The sequence below is a fragment of the Solea senegalensis genome, unplaced genomic scaffold (genome assembly GCF_019176455.1).
Source record: "Solea senegalensis isolate Sse05_10M unplaced genomic scaffold, IFAPA_SoseM_1 scf7180000017240, whole genome shotgun sequence".
NCBI classification, from domain to species: Eukaryota; Metazoa; Chordata; class Actinopteri; order Pleuronectiformes; family Soleidae; genus Solea; species Solea senegalensis.
Window position 1 is genome coordinate 161,405 of NW_025322299.1, and position 16,353 is coordinate 177,757.

A 16,353-nucleotide genomic window follows, 5' to 3' on the forward strand; every position below is an offset into this window, starting at 1 on the left:
ATAGCATTGTAATTTATCATGTAAAAAAAATGTTTCTCTGGTTACTGATACACCAACACTGGATCATTAAATCTCAGAGAACCTACAGGTGCATTTGTTAAGAAGGTAGGGTATTCATTTACATTGTTGTACATCAGTCCATTACCTGTGCTTCCCCAGGGCAGGGTATATTCATCTCATTCATGTTTCTGTGTACGACGATTAGTGTTATTTCAACAGTGTGCATCACAATTCATGGCGTTGTTTAAGAGGTGTGGGAAGTGAACAGAATATGCTGCCAACTGGGTAAATGTTCTCCACATGTGGGGGAAAATATAAAAGCCTTTCAAGCCATCAGCTGCAACTTCACTTCAAAACAAAGGCATGTTTGACCTGGAATATCACATTCACTGTTACAAATAACATTAAAGGTCTTCATTTACATGAAAGGTGCCTGGATAATTAGGGTGTAACAACTCTCAAACTTTCCCTTTCTTTACTCTTTCCTTTTTAAAATGTTGCATTAATAAAGAGCTAGTGGGGCAGTAGCTTGTGGTTGGGGTATATTTTGTCTGTCATCCTGTGTCACAATGGGACAAAAACAATGAGACAAAACCACAACACATATGTCCACCATACCACCATTTGCCAACATCTGCAAACATATGACTAATGACTAAAATAGTAGGCTAAAAAAAGCTGCTAAAAAAATGATATATTAAAAACGTATATATTTATATTTATTCACAATAAAGATATTTTATATCCAACTAACGATTATTTTCTTTTAATACTTAAAATGTCATGTAAAAATGTCAGAAAATGGTGAAAAATGTTGCTCAAACCTGCTCAAATGTCTTGTTTTTGTCCACAAACCAAAATGATTCAGTTATGATTTCTTTGTAATATGGAGCAAAGAAACCAGAAAATATTCACATAAAACAACCTATAAAAAAAACCACAGAGAATTTGTGTTAATGAATCGATTATCACAATAGTTCTAATCTAACAATCGTTGCAGCCCTAGTCAATTTCATTAAAGAAGAAACTAAATTACCTCTGCAGTTGGACAAAAGGAAAGACGTATATTGGTATCGGTTAACATTACTAGCACTCCCATTATCTGCAAAAAGTCCAATATCATGCATCCCTAAAGACAAGGAAAGATATGGCCATGCGAGGCAAAACTGAAAACTAAGACATACAAAGGATAATATCAGTAGTACACATAGGTACAACTATGAACTATAAAATAGCCACATTTCCTAAATGAATTAAGTTTGAGATCACAAAACGGCCCTTAATGCAGCCTTATTATGACATAAACTCCTCCAGTAACACAACCAATTTCCTCAGTTCTCATTAGGGCTTTAATAAAAGATGACATGGTTGATATGGGAGAGCTGACCCTTCTTACTTCTTAAAACACAGGTCATTTATTACTCCATGATAACAACACACAAAGGAACTGCATAGCCAAAGGGGACTGCTGGAATATAGGTCTATTCCCTTCTCTCTCACTTACAAGCACATCCTTTATATGAAAGCTTTTCTCAAATCGTACATCCTGACTCCTTCAGAAACATAGTGTGGTGTTGGGTCTTCTTATTGACCCGTGTACGTCTGGGTCTTAATTTATTTTCATTTTTCAGTTTGCTGATGTACAGGACACATGTAACAGGGACAGCACAATGCTGAAAATGGATACAAAGAGAGGCAAATCAGAAAGATAATAACTTCTTTTTATGCACTTTGTATTCGTGCAAACAATAAACCATCACATGGCTCTACAATCCCCCCCCCCACAAAATAACCATCCTTCTTTTCTATTCAGAGTGGTCCAGATAAAAAAAATGTAGGTCAAGTTGTCATCCCATCTGTTTCTTTTACAAAAGCAAATATCCCGTCCTGCTTAGAACAGTGTGGAGTACAAAACTGTACCAAACAGCAAACCAAAAAGGTCCAGTGTGTAAAAACCATAGGTACAATTCTACTTAAAGGCGTACAATCACGTGTTGTTTTACCCAAGAGGGAGCCTTTTTTTTTGTATTTATATCAGAAGCGGGGTGAGCTCTATTGAGCCTCCAACGAGTGAGGTGATCTTAAATCTTAAGATCTGTTCCTTTAATATGTGTGAAGGTTCTTCAGGATTTAGCTGTAGGCAACTGTGTCTTTGGAATCTTTAACTGCAAAGTGAGCAAGCAAAACACTGAAAATGTGTATCTCAATTAGCACATGGTTAATATTGAAAAAGACAACCTACATTTTCAGGTACAATCAATTACCTCTAAATTGACGCTTTTGTTTTAATATTCTGTGTCCTAATGATTGTTGCCAGACACCCAAAGGAAAATGCTCATTTCATTCCAGATTATGAATCATTCAATATGCTTTCAATCACGACTCTGCAACCTGCCCTTCCTCACAAAACTAGATGTCGAGCCAATAAATCTCCACTAATTGGAACGTACTTGTGTGGTATGAAACACACGCGGGGAAATCATTATGCAGATGTTGGTACTTGAGCAATCAAGAGATTAAATTTCATATAAAATGGCTGTAGATGACCATGCTCATGTAGCAACTTGGACAACCGCTTTCTTTTAATGAGTATAGGAGCCGTTCTGATTATTTATCCCGATGATCAGGTCTTTCTGTTTGTTTACACCTTCTTCACACCATTTGTTAAGGTTGTATAAGTGGCTGAGTCCTTATAATGGTTTTTACCGCTACACTAGACACGTTTACAAATACTTGCATCGCCAATGTATCCACCTTAAAGCAAATGATCAATAAACAAAGGGAATTCTTTCTTTCTCTTTTCTCTTGTGGTACTGATCAAACAACAAAAAAACAACCTCAAGACTACATTATAAGCAATATTACTATTACAACATTTGATATTCATTGCTCAAAAGACTCACAGATGCATTCAATACACATACAAAGAGAGTCACACACCGATAGGTCACATGTCCCTGTTTAAAAGAGATTAATGGGGCTGCCTGAGGACATCACTCACTAAAACTCTTGACAATGCGCCGCGACATGCTCTATGAATTTTAAATGCCAGGTATTCAGAAAAGGATGAATGAAAAATTATATTTATGATGCTCTCATATTTCACTGCTCAGATGTTTGTGCTCATATAGAGAATATCCATTTACATCTCGTTCATCTGCGTGTCACGTTCATGTAAAATCACAGATTTTGTTGTTGTTGTTTATTTTATCATATCACTCCCTGCTGTTACTCGTGTTTCTCAAGCATCTGAGTGGAGGGGAGGATATATTTTCAACTTTCCTCACATACCCAGCCTTGTAATGCAATATTTAGTCACATCATGTTGAGTTAGGTTGTGATATCATGTCGCACATCTCTGAACAAAAAAGTGCTTTACTGCGATTTTCTTACATCACAGACATCTGAACCAGAGTTAAAAGCCAGAAATTCCATTCATGCCAGATAAACACCTGACCTCAGAGTCATACCACACATGACTAATCAGAAAACTCCCAGTCAAGGACAATGTTGTCTCGATATGGAGCAGCCAAGTAATTCAACCACATAGCAGAGAACATTTTCATTATGAATCTCTGAGATGCCGCTCTCCTTTGTTCTCGACACACTTGCCCTGCCAGATACAGTGGTGGCTATTTAAATAATTGGTGTCACAGTCCTGTGAATTCCATGCATACCAACATGTTGGGTAGCAATTCTTCAACAGGGCGTGTTCCAGGCATGGAGGTAGCGAATGTATGTTTATGAGATTGGAAAACTTGAAAACACTGCAGAATGTCGACGGCAATTTTCCCCTTGAGATAAAGAAGAGGGATTACTCACATTGGTCTCTGGTGGTGGACTGGAACCCAAAGTTTTTTCAGTTGTTTTTTTTTTGTCTTTTAACGAGATATGCTAAAAAAAACTGCTTTTGCTGGTCATCATCACTATGGCATAAAGAAGAACTACTGTAAATACACACACTTGCGTAAGCAGACAATTGATTCATTTGCCATTTCTAAAACATGTAAAAATAGAAACACTTCAGGCATTTCTGTGCAGTACATGAGGGATCATGGTAATATTTAGGAGCGTATTGTTTTTTAACTAAGCAGATTAGATTCAGGTCATAAAAAAACTGGGACTTCAATAATAAACTGACTACAAGAAATTCACCTGGAAATGTTCAAGAAGACAGATGCACAGTCACCAAAGTCTCCATCAGATCACCACTGGCTGTCCGCAAACGCAGGACCATCCATCCATCATCTTTAATGCTCATCATTTGAGGGTTGCTGGGAGATCTGGAGCCATTCATAGCTGACAATCGCTGAAAGGCAGGGTACAGTGGACAGGTCAGCAGCATGTCACCGGGCCAAATACAGACCAAATACAAACCTCACCATATATATTTAAAAAAAGAGAGTGGACAAAGTGTACAGTCTCTTCTCAGGTGTTCAATAATACGTTGATGGCCCACCACACGTGTTTACTATTATTCTAGATGATTAAATTTGGCTCTGGTTGAAAGCGATGTCACCAGAAACCCCATTTAATGAGACGCTCTACAATAAGTCTGTGACAGTGAGACAGCATGCATATTCATTTAAAAGTGAAGCAGCTTTAGCAGTGGGGTAACAACAGCTGTACTGTTGCCTCATGGAACATGTCAAAATGTGTTTACCTTGTCCCATCCTAAAAATGTGGTTAAGGGGTTGTCAATCAAGCCAAGTCTATACAAGTATACTCAGCCCTGAGAGGAGGTCTAATTAACAAAGATAATTAAAACCACCAATGTGAGCAATTGCAGCCATCATTTAAGTTATAGAACACACCTGAGCTTTTCCTGAAATGTCATTTAAAAATAGGGCCATCTCCTTTTGTAGAAACCATTTTCACAAACTGGTGATGACCTTTATTTTATACCATTTAGAGTTACAAACGTGTAAGCAATAAAATAACGAAACTACAAAATCTTCTAAAACAAAACCTAATTAAAAAAAAGACTCTTCATGCAGAGTTTTGGGTTCAAAGACATAACAATTGAGTGTGACTGATACTTCTCAAAAATCAGGCTGGTCATTCTCCTCTAACTTCTGGTATCAACAAGAACTGCTGTTCACTGGATATTTTCTCTTTTTCACACCGCTCACTGCAAACCATACAGATGGATGTAGGTGGAAATCTCACTAGATCAGCAGATAGTGAAAGGTTAAATCACATTTCTCCTATTCTGATGCTCGGTTTATACTTCAGCAGGTCCTTGACCATGCCTTTACGTCTTTAGCAAGAATTTGAACAGCTTTCCACAATGAATTGGCTAGTGAATAAATGTGACTATATACAGCTTGTGTCTTAAATAACTGTCAAAGAAAACCTATATTGTCAAGACATTTTGATCTTGTGATGTTTTGGGTGGTTCACACACCTTTAATGAGCTTTGTTTGTGTGTGTTCCATAATTCCATATTAACAGCCTGGTAAATTTAGCTAGTGCTAAAGTTACTTTAACTGAGGCTTAGTCCTGGAAAATGATGCTAGTTATCTTGATTATGCTAGTTACCATGATAATATGAAGCACTCTGTCCTAACAGCTCTAAGCTGTCAAATACACAAATCATATGCGTTATTCAACAACACTTACTTATGGTAGTAGTAGCAGTAGTAGTAGTCCTCCTCCTCCTTGTTTTTTTTCCATTTTTCCACTTTACCGGCGGTTGTCAACCAGCGTATTTGGTGCATTACCGCCATCTTGTGTTTGTGGGTCAGACAGACCTGTTTGTTTAAGAAGATTAAATAAAATAGTATTTTGTTTTTTCGGTTCATGCGTGTGTTAATGCTTAAAACTTCAACCCCGAAACTCCACGAGCTCTTCTGCCACAACTCCATTCAGCAGGAATGTTTAACTTTCCCCGCGTTGCTGTCATGGTTGCTGTCGACAGCGTGACAAACCACCGGAAGTGACGTCCCTCTTGTTGCTTCGGTGGTGCGCTGTTGAGGCGCATACGGCAAGCGCAAACTCACGCCCTACAAGTCACAACTACAGTTAGAGATTTCTACAATTCTGTTTTACGAGTCAGAATGGCGTCACATATATTTACAAATCTGTTTTACTACTCAGAATGACGTCACAGATATCTACAGTTCTGTTTGACTTGTCAGAATGACGTCACAGATATCTGCAGTTCTGTTTTTACTTGTCGTAATGACGTCACGTTTGTCACTCATGTGTATGGGGGTTGTCTTTATATTCCTAAAATGTTTGAGACATTAGATGCTAAATAGGTATAAGCATAAACGGTATATCCAGAAATAGCACACAACATATTTTTGTATTTAAAGTGGGTCCTCTCCTCTGCACCCTGGAAAAATAATCTTGAATGAGTGCGTTACATTGTTGCATTTTTCTTTCTTATTCCATTCTGAAATTGAATCAAGATTATGGAGGAGAGACGGTGTAAAGTAGGCCACTGCCTTCAAAAGAGCTTCAGCTGCGGATGAGCTGTGGGAGGACACTATTTTGATTACTGTCAAGTCTTAGTAATAGCAAGAACTGTGTCTTATATAATCACACACTTACAATGATGGTTTCCAACGTCATCGAGAGCATAACTGCGCTACAGCAAGGGCGGATCATTTCAGCAGCAATTCCACATGCCTGTAGGTTAAAAATAATGGGATATAACAAGAGTCGATGTTAACAATGTCTGTGTAGCACAGACCTAGATAGAGAAATGGATGTTTTTTACTATGTACTGCGTAAAATATTATGCATTTGCTACATGGATGTGTGATCCATGCAGTGATTTGTGTCTTGAGACACAAGGACAATTTCAAAAGGTAGAAAGCAGCATCCTTTTAATGTGTTAATATATTTTTTTTATTTCAAAATGACTTTGTTGTTGTTTTCTGTGATTAATGCAGAATAAGAGTGGAACATTTGTATATTTATAACCTGCAATCCACACAGATTTAGATAAACAGGAGGGACCCGGTTGATGGAACACAGTATAACCTGAGGTTGAAAGAGGTGCATTCCAAAGTCAGAAGTGACAATATGTCAATGTCTGCTTCAGTGTTCTGATGTCAGATCTTCAGCTCGATAATTAAGGCCGGGGGTGGCAAGAGTGCAGGATAAATAAGCGAGTAGGAAAGCCAGAGTCATGCTATCACACATCAGCCCCAAACTATTAATAAAAACTGTCACTCTAATTAGTGGCTATGAGGTGATACATATACAGAAAAGCAAGCACAAGTGCACTGATGCACACAGCCAAAATCCCTCTGTCGCAATGCACGGCCGTTCTTCCACATACACACACACACACACACACTAAATCCTCCTCACAAACTTTCACTCAAAGTGATAAAACAGTACAAGCAAGCTGGGGCGAAAGGGTAAAAGCGGAAGAAAATGGTTCACTGGGGGAATTGGGGGGGAATTAGATAAAGACATGAAGAATAAGCCGCACGAAAGAGTAGTGCAGGAAAAAGAATCTCCGGGCATTTCTCTGGGTCGAATTAACGTCAGACGTTGATGCATGTGCGTGTTCTGTGCCACGGAGCATGAGCTCAGAGATAGAAGGGGTGGACGGCGGCGTCCAAAACCTCCCACCTCAGCTTACCCCAGCAACAGCATTAATTATACACAGACACTTTCTGGGTGCACATTCTTAAGAGGTTAAAAGCCACTGGATGATTTATACGTGTTAGTGTGAGCTGATTCCTGTGGCTCTCCATGATAACCATGGTTCTTTTGGGACAAATGAAAAGCACTCGGGGATAAAGTCTCTGTATCTCTTCACCTGGGATAGCACCAATGGACATACTAGGAGATGTAAAGCCTCTCTGAGCTCCAGTGTGTGTATTGATCAGTAATTGCTTGTGAAATGCTGATATCCTAATGGCTCAGAAATGTGGACAGCGCGGAGAGCGGTGTCAGGTTCATGCGCCCTTTTGTAGAAAACCTGCTCAGTCTCAGGGGTCGTGTATGTGTTCTCTTAAAACCAGGACAGTGTGTTTGATCTTAAGAGTCATCTCTTTCTCCCACAGTCTGGCCTCAGAGGGCTACACTCAAATCTGGGTTATCACCAAGAAGCCAGACCTGGGATATGTTCTTAAAGGTCCAATGTGTAAAACATAGCTAGTAGAATTTAAATAGAAGAATTTTTAGGTAGGAGGGGAAAGCTTTACATAAAGAAGAAGAATGGTATTCTTTCTGGTGTATAAAGGCCAACATAGTTCTGTGATGTGCTTGGGAAAACTTTTAATGCAGGTGGAATCACTCACTCACTCACTCATCTTCTACCGCTTTATTCTCCTTATAAGGGTCGTGGGGGTCGCTGGCGCCAATCTCAGCTCACAGACTGGACTGGATATGTTGCCAGTCCAGCACGTGGAAACACTCAATCATAATTGTAGTTAGTAGAAATATACAGATTGTACTAACCTTAAACAGAATAAAGGTACTGTTTACAGAATCAACAGCACAGTATAGTGCAGTATAGTGGTTAACAGAGCAGAGCAGTGTGGTGTAGAGTTTCCCTGTCCTCCAAATGTCCGCATGCCTCTGGTTTTCTCCAACAATCCAAAAACATGCAGAACAGAGGACTCTATATTGCCCATAACTTCAAAGGATAGGAAAGAATAATGAAATAATTCATAGTAATGAAAATGAATAAATACATTTACACACAAGATGAAAATGAAAAATTCCAGATGCATTTATGACTATAGGCTCCACCCACATAAAACGCTTTTAACTATAACTTATCTTCTCAAAAACTATAAGCTTCTCTCAAACAAGAACAGAATGTTCTGGGTTTTTGTTTTTTTTAATAGGCCCTCTGCTGCTGCTGCTTTAGCACCACATTCACTACAGTAACTGGGAACATCCAAAAATATTTTTTAAGGCAAACAGCTTAACAAATGAGAGCCATGAAAGATAGATGAGGAAGTCAGCGCTTCATTCATATTTGATAGCTCGGCTTAAGATGCATTACCCAGGCAACACAACAAGCCATAAGCCGACAGTCCCAGAAATAATGAGGGAGCTTGAAGGAGCATTTTGGCAGAGGAGTGTGTGTGTGTGTGTGTGCGTGTGTGCGTGTGTGTGTGCGTGCACGCGTCTATGCACACTTGTACTTAAAATTGCTGTGTGACAGACGGGCAGCTGTTGTTCCACTGTCTCATCTTATTCTTTCATTGAACTACAACAGCTCAAGAAGCTTTAGTGTGTGTACTGTGGACTTGTATTTGTTACATCTGTAGGACCTTTTCTGGCATAAACACTGAACTTGTCAGGACCAGTAGTCCTGGTCCTAAATAGGCATGAACCTCACTTCTGGAACTGGTTAAGTTCAGGGGCCACACAGTTGGTGTAGTGGTTAGCACTCTTGCCTTTGCAGCAAGAAGACCCGAGTTCGTGACCCAGTCGGGGTGTTCTCTGGTTTCCTCCAACAGTCCAAAAACATGCAATATGGGGATTAGTTGAATTGGACACTCTAAACTGACCATGAGAGTGGATTGTTATTAGTCTCTATGTGGCCCTGTGATGGGCTAACGATCTGTCCAGTGTGTACCCTGCCTTTTGCCCTATGTCAACTGTCCCTCATGTGGAGGAGAAAGTGGTAGAAGTTGGATGGATGGGTGGTTAAGTTAAGTGAAGTTTGAAACCAGTTATGGTTAAAGTTAGGCGTAACGTTTTGTTCAGGCCGTCCAACTTAATGGACGTCAAAACAGTGTAAACCTGTGTATGTGTGTGTGTGTGTGTGTGTGTGGCCCAGGTACCCATTAAGGGGCCTCCCTCTAGTCTGCCAGTCGGCCAGGCATCAGATCAGCTGATGTGGCTGGATCGATAAGCAGGCAGGCAGACTCTCTTCATTAGGAGTCCCTGGGGCCGGGCCACCTGCCGCTCACTCACTGGCTCCTCTCTGGCAGGAGTTCCATACTGTGCCTCTGGCGGCCTCCGCTCAATAGACTGTGTTTCTGTGTCTTCTCCTCCATCTCTTGCGTGTTTTGCTTCAAGAAAGTATGTGGGCAGAGAGAGAAAACTACATACTGTACCTGCCACTGCACTGGCACCCACCAAGGCTCATATTCTGACATGCAGTGGAAGATGTGCAAGACTCCAGAGATGGCTCTCTGAGGCCCTGCGAGAAACACCGCACTGTAGCCACGCCGTTCAAATTCAAGCGTCAGAAGGCCCATGGAAGACATGATGAAAAGAGAGAACACGGTCAGTTTTTAATGGATGGTGAAGATGAAATAACCCTTTTTCACGTTCTCAATGCATTACTATTATGAGCATTACTACTATATACAGCCTGATGCAATAGAAATATGAACAAGTATCCCCTTTTAATATGCAATTCAAAACATTAACTTTTACATTCTATACATTCTATGAACAGTTAAAGGTGAGATGGAGGTGAAGTGATTTCCATCAGGCAGGAATCTAAAGTAATGCTTTCATTAGCATATAATGGATGCTTTATATTTGCATTAGGACATTTTTAATGGACGGGGAACTATACATATTTTCAGTTTAATGATAACTGAAGGCTACCATAGGTTCTCCTTCATGCTTAGAAGCAAAGAGTGAGGTGAGAGCAGTGGCGGTTGCTGGTTTTTGAAACAGGGGGAAGCTCATTTCAGTTTCCCAGTTATTTCTACGTACATTTTTACATAAACGAACAACTGGAACAAGGGATAATGATGTCAAACTGACATGCTAGTGTTTTTATTTACAGATACGTGTCTGCAGACTTCCATCACAAAATCCACACTGAACTGAGGCAGAAAAGGCTCTGCCCAGTGTCCAGGCCCGGCCGGCCCCCATCCACTCTCATGGAAGCCCAGCTTCAGTGGAAGTGACAGTTTTTTCTTCAAGTGGTTTCAATGCAGCGGCTGCTACGGGAATACGAAAATCACGTAAGACGATTCCTCATCTGTGATAAACTGCTGATTCTGAATGAACTAGTGACACGCTCTAATCGCGTTCTAGCGCATGTTTAGTATTGAAATGTAAATACAACACAGAAAACATTTGAGGAACGTCTTAGAGGAAGCTGAGCTTCACTTGCTGTGTGGTGAGGGGTATTTATTCAGCTGCAATATGCAAATTTACAAATAGATGTAAGTCAATTGTACATACTGTACCTTTAACATGTTTCCTCATAAAAAGAAAGTGCATATATTACTACCTAATGATGAATTCCACTTCTCAACAAAAAAAATAAAGCTTTTAACCTTTAACACTGAGTGTTTCGCAGACGTCACGTTTGCGCAAGTGCACTTTGCATCACCGTAATTATGCAACGGTTCGTGCTATCGGAAAAATTCCAACGGTTTCTGAAAGCTGAGAAGTTGCAGGTCAAAGAAAACATGGTTATCACAGTAATTTCACTCGCACTGTTGGAGGAAGCCGGCGAATCAGAGTCTTTGTCACTAGAGAGGAGAGAGTTGGAAAAACGCCTGTGCATAGTTTCCATTTTTTGGCCTGTTTTTGGACATTGAGACAAAAACTCAAACTTCAAATTAAACAGTATTTAACATGCCGTACATTGTAATTAACTGCCAGATATTGAAAGTTATTCTGGAAAAATGGGCAAAAGCACTTAGTTACCTGACATTTTCTGGCCCTTTTATGGTTAAAATAAGCAACAAAAAAAAAAAAAGGTCCAAACAGACATTTTGAGGCTTAGGAGTTAAAGGGACAATAGTGTAGACAAAGGTGTAGTTAAGGCTGCAGGTGTGGTGAGTGAAAGAAGATACACCAATGTTATTTAAATCATCATTTCTGGAAAAGAGTCTATTAAATGGATGTCACTCTTCCTTCCCATTTGAAGGATTACTATCAGACAAAGTAACACCACAAAACAACAACAACAGTGACCAAATGTATTCATGCAGTATGTTTAAAAATCAAAATGCTTAAGGCTAATCATACGTTTGAGTGCATAATCAAAGAGCTGCTGTGGGAAGCAGTTTGGAAGTAACCCAGCCAACCGTGCTGGCACATTCAGCTTCCCCCCCTCAACATGGCACAAAGGTCTAATAGCTGTGGCACTTGAGCTTGATGAAAGCAGGCCGATGAAAGCGGAGTTAGGCAGTAAGAGGAGTTGGCCCTGCTCGCTGCCTCTCCTCCACATGTCTGCAGGCTCATTATCAGCAAGCAGGCTCAATGAGTGTATTCCTGCATGTACTATTTCTATACCACTACCTGCTGAGTATTTTCACTTTTTGTGCACAATCCCTCCAAATACTGGGGCCTCTTTCACATGTAGCAGTGTGAACACTCGTAGTTCTCGTAGCTTGGTGAGGCGGTGAGGAAGATGCTGCCATGTACATTTTGATCGTGGAAGTGGCAGATGTCCCCTCCTCCAAAAAGAAGGTGTGGTTTGTTTGATAACATAGCATGACGTCACACATTTAATCAAGCTTGTCAAACATGACACATGATTTACATGAGGTTTGTCTGACCCAGTAATTATGTATAATATTTTAAATCTGCAGTACTCAACTTTTGGTGATTTTTGTTGTTGTTGATTAAACTATGTCGCCTCTGTTTGGTCTTTGTGCTGTGCCTTTTTTTAAAAAAAAACAACAACTACTCTGTCAAACAATACTATAAGGAGCTGTCCACGCAAAAACTAGTGTAGGTGAATCTGCTAAAGTGTTTTTTAGCAATAATAATGCTGTGTCAGCATTTTATCCACATGGAAACAGTCCGTGAAACTGTTAAAAACGAGGAAATCTCAAAACATAGACAGTGCACTACTTTGGGGAAACGATGATGTCATAGTCCCACATATCTTCCTCCTGTTGCTGGAGATTGTTCGGTCTATTTGCTTTATGATATCTTGTATTTTCTTTCCTTAGTCGACCTGGATTGGTCCGTTATGTCCCTCCTTCTGTTATGTATACATTGTAATGCATATTAATTAAAATAAAGCTTTATTTAAAAAACAAAACAAATGTGCTCACAGTGTTCATGCTAAATGCATATGCTGAACCTCATTAGTATGTGCGTTAGGATCAGCATAAAGATCATTTAGGGAAAGTCCTGTTTCTGTTTGGACAAGGCTTAAGACCTGGAGCGAGGGAGCATTTGTGTGTATGCACCTGCACTGCAGCTTTGGGTGGGAACAAGACGCGTTTATTCCCTCCATTTTAACAGCAGATTCTTTGGGGTTTTAGTAATACTTGTTTGCAGCCGTCTCACTTTGCTCGTGCTGTCTTTTTCTAAAAATGATAAACACTGCGATACTGAGAGACACAGAGAGTCGTGTGGCGCTGATAGACTTAAATCAGCATTGTGTGAACTCATCTAACAATGGTTAGAATGTAAGAAGTATTTAGTACGATGTATTGGACTTTATGGACATAATGTAGACACACAGTGATTAATCCCATGGCTCCAAGTGATTCCAGGGTCCACACTCGACAGAAGCACATGGGAGCAGGAAATCATCCCACTGACATTCATCCTGCAGGGGCAGGTGAGGTTATAGCAACCACAAGCAATTAGCACATCATCTGACAGCATGAGTATTCTGCTTCTTGTCTCTCTGCTGAGAGATTTCCGGAGCCCTGCGACGTTGAGCCTTATCGATTGGCATGCTGGAAAGGTCAGTGACTTGGCCCGCTGCCGGTTATCCCCAACCCACAACCACCCCCCCACCCCCCACGTTGCACTGCACCCACAATGATCCATTGTCCAAATTGGACGGCGCCATGCACCAGCAGAAGAGGAAGAACACAAACCTAGGACCTTTCAATCATCGCCAGGCACCGTAGTCCTTTATTTCTGAACGCTGCTTTAGTTTTAAATAGTAGTGCATAACTTTAAGTGTCGTTAAATGAGTTCACACTTGATTAAATCAGTAGTCACGCTGCAGCCTGCACACAGGAAATGATTTGTCTCATATCAAGACATCAGTGTGCTAGTAAAGCAGTAATAATAGTAGTAGTAAGTAGACAGCTGCCAACAGGTTGGATTTATGACTGGAAACACAAAGAAGCACTCACTCACAGTTTCAGAGGTGGATTCTACTACTCACAAAGTTTCATTGTCGTCTGTACCCGTCCTGGTGCTGCTCCTTCAGTCAGATCTGATGTTACAGAGGCACAAAAGTTATTATCACTATTGTCTGAGATTCAACACACTCTCAATCCTGGTCCTGGGGAGCCACTGCCTCGTTTTAGATGTTGCCCTGCTCCAACACACCGGATTCAAATGAACGGCTCGTTATCAGGCTGTATAAACTAAAATTGTAGCGAAAATGTGCTTAGTTCTTTCATAATAAAACGTTTATTTGTTTGTTTTTGTTTACAATGTGACACATAAGTCTTTGCAAAGTAAACATAACATTTATTATGTAGCTAATTGGGCTGATTTGGTTCACAGGTTAGTCTACTTTCTTGTAGAATATTTGACTTAGGAATGGTTGTTCATTTGACCTGACCTTTGAATATTGCACCTGGCAAATACTCCATATTACAAAGAAACGAACACTAAAGCTAATAAAAAATTACACTCAAAGCATTCACAAAAAGTCAAAACTAAATAAAAACTCAAACTAATGAAAAATGATTTCAAGCATCTAAAACATGCAGGCCAGTGGGTCCTCAGGGACCAGGATCGGACCAGAGGAACCCTGGTGGAGGTTAAATCAATAGTATTGTTTTTCCTCTGTCAAATATACGACGCAACTTCACAACCAAGCGCTTGTTATTTTGCAAGGATTCGTTGCACCATAGCTAAACTTTGCATGCTGTAGTTCTTGCAGCGTATCGTTTCGAGACGTTCGTCATTACATTTGGTCAGTGCGAGAATAAGCAGTGTTCTCGTGAATCCATTGCATTTGCGCTGAGCTAAGCCAATGGGCTGCCGATTGTAGCTTCACATTCACCTCGGAGACATACTTAATTTAGAAAGTAAAATTACTCGAGGTAATAAAGAGGGAGGGGAGGGGAGGGGAGGGTAACCACTGACAGGCATCCCCTAATGAATATGTTTTTATCAACTCCAAATAAGGCGTCAGCTCAACGACTTAGATGATTAATACCATGTGTACGCTGCATCAATCTGAGTTAAATTTCCACTGCCAGGGCAGCTGGTTGTCTGTCTGACCAAGCACATCATCATCACATCAGTAATGAATAATGCAGGGATTTTCCTTTTTTTCTTTTTCTTTTACTAGACTTGGTGACTGCTAACTCTAAGTGCTGCCTCTCTTTAAGAAGAACATTAGGCCAGTTCTCAGATGAGCGTGAGCTCGACTGCTTCCTGCTTCTTCTACCCTGTTTCCCGTCCACTAGCTAAGATTAATAATGTGCAGCAATTCATTCCCTGGCAGGAAAAAAAACAATATTTAAAGAGCACTTGAGGAAAAAAGCTCACAAAGCCCAGATTTGTGAGTCTGCTGCGTGCGGCAGGTTGTATTTGCTACACACGACAGACAGACAGACAGACGTGTGTGTGTGTGCTCACGTGGACGACCATCACAATTAACTTTCACAGCTGACAGACGCTGCCTCCGCAAAGTGATGAGGCATTTCATTCGCACACATGACTTCACCCAGACAGCAAAGGGATCTGTTCGTTTGACCTGAATCGCTACACCCCTTAAGTGAAAAAGCCCCTCAAGAGACGGCAGAATTTAATTTAATCGTGCACTATTAGAGGCAGTGTAGCTGCCCTTAGTGCTGTAAATCAGAGGATGCAAGGTGTAGGATTTAGTGCATCTCCTGGGAGTGATGGAGAAAAAAAAAGAAGCTGCACCAGACGGCAAGATCTCACTCGGTCATTCTTTAAAGCCTAAAATAAATTCTCCAACGTGAGACTGAATCTTCTCAGAAAGTGTAATGAAGTTAATTCTCAATGTGTGGTAGGTGTCCCACCAGTGGTACGTGAGCTTCCTCTGGTGGTACTTGGAGGAAAATCATACCAGGGTATCACTCCATCCTAATCTAATCTCACTATACCAGTAAAAGATCAGTTATTCCCATTCCCGCGTTACCCCTGTGTGTGCATGGGTTTTCTCCAGTTACTCCGGTTTCTTCCCAAAGTCCAAAAACACGCAGAAGTTCAATGAATACACTAGATTGACCTCCATTTTTATGGTAGTAATGAATGTGAGAGTGAATGTTGTGATGAACTGTCCAGGATGTGACCCCGCCTTTTGCGCCGTGTCTTCTGTGATTGGCTCCAGCTCCCTGTGACCCTCATGTGGAGGATAAAGCAGTAGATAGATATTAAGTGTATAAGATGTGACTTTTATTCAGAAAGGTGAATCCTAAATTAAGCAATCTTCTGCAGGGGTGGACAATCTAGTTTGTGGCCAAGCCTGAATGGTTTCCTTTTTAATTT

General features: G+C 40.5%; 1 protein-coding gene across 1 annotated transcript in view; it reads right to left on the reverse strand.

The window, feature by feature from the left end:
• gabbr2 (gamma-aminobutyric acid (GABA) B receptor, 2) overlaps window positions 1–4,276 on the reverse strand; it is a 158,240-nt gene extending 153,964 nt beyond the window's left edge. Inside the window, exon 1 of the mRNA XM_044018461.1 lies at window positions 4,156–4,276. The gene's annotated coding sequence lies outside the window, so the exon portion shown is untranslated. The remainder of the gene's footprint in view (window positions 1–4,155) is intronic.
• Window positions 4,277–16,353: the final 12,077 nt, after the last annotated feature.